The sequence below is a fragment of the Schistocerca americana genome, chromosome 4 (genome assembly GCF_021461395.2).
Source record: "Schistocerca americana isolate TAMUIC-IGC-003095 chromosome 4, iqSchAmer2.1, whole genome shotgun sequence".
Classification (NCBI taxonomy): domain Eukaryota; kingdom Metazoa; phylum Arthropoda; class Insecta; order Orthoptera; family Acrididae; genus Schistocerca; species Schistocerca americana.
In genome coordinates, this window is record NC_060122.1 from 339,813,257 (window position 1) to 339,817,389 (window position 4,133).

The window sequence follows — 4,133 nt, forward strand, 5'->3', positions numbered from 1 at the left end:
ATTCAGCTAAATAGCCCAGCAAGATCGCCAGTTAGGTAATGCGAATCCCAACTGGGTATCTTTAGTTAGGGACTTACAGTTTTTGCATTTGTGAGATGATGTTGCCCACGCTCCAGACCAAAATTAATATTTTGTTATATATTTTTGTATGTGTGTATTTGTATTGTGAGTGTGCTTGCGATAGCTATGTCGATTTCTTTCATTCTTCACTCAAGGAGCAGAGTGGGCTGTTTTATATATGACTTGTTATACAGTAATGGTTCTTATCAGCCAGTCATAGGGCGAGCTGGTAGTGAGGAAAATGGGCTACCAAGGGGAATAAATGAAAGGGTGATTACTTAATAACCAAGAAACCTTGGCCAAAAGTGGAGGATTGGAGCTATGTTAACTTGTTTGTTTAAAACGTTGTGTAAGTGTTCTGAGTATATACACTGAAGAGCCAAAGAAACTGGTACACCTGCGTAACATCATGTAGAACCCCCGCGAGCACGCGGAAGTGCCGCAACACGACGTGGAATGGAGTTTGACTAATGTCTGATGTAGTGCTGGAGGGAATTGACTCCATGAATCCTGCAGTGATGTCCATAAATCCGTAAGAGTATGAGGGACTGGAGATCTTTTCTGAACAGCACGTTGCAAGGCATCCCAGACATAATAATGTTCATATCTGGGGAGATTGCTGGCCAGCGGAAGTGTTTAAACTCAGAAGAGAGTTCCTGGAGCCACTCTGTAGCAATTCTGGACGTGTGGGGTGTCGTATTGTCCCGCTGGAATTGCCCAAGTCCGTCAGAGTGCACAATACACATGAATGGATGCAAGTTATCAGGCAGGATGCTTACGTACGTGTCACCTGTCAGATCCGTATCTAGACGTATCAGGGGTCCCATTATCACTCCAACTGCACACGCCCCACACCATTACAGAGCCTCCACCAGCTTGAAAACTCCCCTGGTGACATGCAGGGATTCATGAGGTTGTACCCATACCTGCACACCTCTATTCGCTCGATACAATTTGAAATGAGATTCTTCCAACCAGGCAACATGTTTCCAGTCATCAACAGTCCAATGTCGGTATTGACGGGCCCAGACGAGGCGTAAGGATTCGTGTCGTTCAGTCAGCAAGGGTACATGAGTGGGCCTTCGGCTCCGAAAGCCCATATCGATGATGTTTCTTTGAATAGTTCTCACAGTAACACTTGTTGATGGCCCAGCATTGAAATCTGCATCAATTTGCGGAAAGGTTGCACTTTTGTCGCGGTTAACGACTCTTCAGTCATTGTTGGTCCCGTTCTTGTAGCAAACTTTTCCGGCCGTGGCGATGTCGGAGACTTGATGTTTTACCGTATTCCTGATATTCACGGTACACTCGTGAAATAGTCATACGGGAAAATCCCCACTTCATCACTACCTCGGAGATGCTGTGTCCCATCGCTCGTGCGCTAACTGTAACACCACTTAAATCTTGATACCCTGCCACTGTAGCAGCAATATCCGATCTAAAAAGTGCACCAGAAACTTGTTGTCTTATATAGGCGTTGGCGACCGTCGCGCCGTATTTTGCCTGTTTACATATCTCTGTATTTGTATACCCATTCCTATACCAGTTTCTTTGACGCTTCGGTGTACGTTGTGTCTGTGCATATGTGTCACTATAAGGCGTGGTGACAGCTGTGTCAGTGTGTGTGTGCAGTGATGTCACTGGTGAGCATGGTGCACCTGCGAGCGGGCAGCGAGCGCATGGTGGCGTCCGCACTGTGGGGTGTGCACGGGCTGAAGGCATTTCGGCTGATGCGGTTGCTCACTGACGACGAGCAGCTGGCCCTGCTGGCAATGGACGCATGCCGCCTCTACCCGCCACACACCGCCAGCCAGCTGTTCGCTCACCTGGGGGAGCCAGATGCCCCAGGGCCGGTAACTAATGCTCTCTCGCTACTTCATACCATCCTCCCTGCATCTAGGTTCGTCCCCCACTGGACCTCATTCGCCCAGGTGAAGGCCAGTGGCCACTAGAGAGTTCCATGTAGAACAGTTAGCAGCAATAGAGGATTAGCATTACGACACCCTCTGTGCTGCAGACTGTTGATGTTGAACTTCTCCGCTGTCACGTGCTGCTCCAATCTTCATGATGTCAATTACATAATGTGCTAAGTGTGGCGATAGGTGTAGCCTCTCCTGCCACTCGAATTTTTTACCAGTTGCTGAATCGACATTAAGTAACTCATTGGACGAAATCTAAGGGCTTGCAATTATAAAAACACATTGTGTAGACTTTGCGTATGGTTTGTTTTAGGTCATACAAAGCTGTGTATGAAATGTAGCTAGCATATACAAATTGTATTCAAAGTTAGAACAGAGCGGTATCTGTCTCCCTTATCGTCTGGTTTGTGTGCCGACAAGAGGGTCACGTGCAGGGCGCCCAGTTCTGATATGAACCCTATGGTCGTGAGTCCTATCATGTTTCAGTAATGGTTCAAAATATCGAAACGGAGTTTTTTGCAAATGGTAGCACTCAAAGAGGCATGTATTTTGTTGTATAATTAATACCCGAAACCCTTTTGTCTATCTTGGTGCATACAAACCATGTCTGAAAGTACGTGCCACGACTCTATTACCATGCACCGCCGAGACAACAGTATGTCTCTTTTCCTGGGCACTAGTCAGGTGAGACTGTTGATATCGTGCTTGGCGTTGAGACTGGCTCACCAGAACTCAATGATTCCACATTCGCATTATGCAGGATGGTCAGAAACAGTGGGGAAAGCTTGTAAGGGTGTTGCAGGCTAGGTTGTGCTGAAGAGCAATTGTTACGAAAAAATTCGATAACTTGCGCTGTTCCCAGATAATTAGTATTGAAGTTAAGGCAATCAGGTCGTTGCGTGAGCAAATTCAAGAGGCCCGCAAGATACACTTAGTGTCAGTTACTATCACAATTTAGATGGTAGCGCACGGGACGCCTCAAGCCTTTGGCTCGGGCTCGATCCTTACTATCTTCCCATGTTCAGTTCTTGTATCGCTCTCTTGTTTGGTTTTAGGAAACAAAATGAACACATTTTGTGACGCCGTCTCTGGCGGGCCGCTTGAATTTGCGCGCAACGTCCTGATTGGCCAACTTCAATGCTGATTAACTCGGAAACGGCGCAACGTATCGAATTTCTTTGTTAGCAAGGGATATCAAGCCAAATTGTATCCAATCGGCGCGTTAGATCGTCAGAATCCGGAGCCGATGCAGGGCGCTGCCCATAATGGCCCAAACGTTCTCAATTGAGGGCCAACGGCCTTGCCGCAGTGGTAACACCGGTTCCCTTCAGATAGCCGAAGTTAAGCGCTGTCGGGCTGGGTTAGCACTTGGATGGGTCACCATCCGGTCTGCCGAGCGCTGTTGGCAAGCGGGGTGCACTCAGGCAAACTGAGAAGCTACTTGATTGAGAAGTAGCGGCTCCGGTCACGGAAACTGACATACGGCCGGGAGAGCGGTGAGCTGACCACATGCCCCTCCATATCCGCATCCAATGACGCCTGTGGTCTGAGGATGACACGGCGGCCGGTCGGTACCTTTGGGCCTTCATGGCCTGTTCGGGAAGAGCTTTTTTCTCAACTGAGAAAAGATCCGGCGATCTTGCTGGCCAAGTTAGGGTTCGTCAAGCACGAAGACAAGCAGTAGAAAAGCTCGCTGTGTACAGGCGGGCATTATCTTGCTGAAATGCAAGCCCAGGATGTATTGCCGTCGAGGGCAACATAACGGAGCGTAGAATATCGTCGACGTACCGCTGTGCTATAAGGTTGACGCGGATGTCGACCAAAGGTGTCCTGCTATGAAAAGAAGTGGCACCCCAGACCATCACTCCTGGCTGTCGGCCCGTATGACGGGCGACCGTCAGGTTGGTGTCCCAGCACTGTCCAGTGCGTCTCCAGAGACGTCTTCGCTGATCATTAGGATTCGGTTGGAAGCGGAACTCATCAATGAAGCAGTTCTACTCCATTCAGTGAGATTCCAGACTAATGTGCCCGACACCACTGCAAACGGGCCTTTTGTGTACGGAAGCCAATGGTAGTAGGCGCAAGGGGGAACGTCAGCTCATCCCCCTTTCTGTGAGCCGGCTACTAATGGTCCTTGTTCCAATTGAAACAGCA

General features: G+C 48.8%; 1 pseudogene; it reads left to right on the forward strand.

Moving 5' to 3' along the window:
• The first annotated feature begins 3,269 nt into the window (after positions 1–3,269).
• LOC124614477 lies at positions 3,270–3,387 on the forward strand (annotated as a pseudogene).
• Positions 3,388–4,133: the final 746 nt, after the last annotated feature.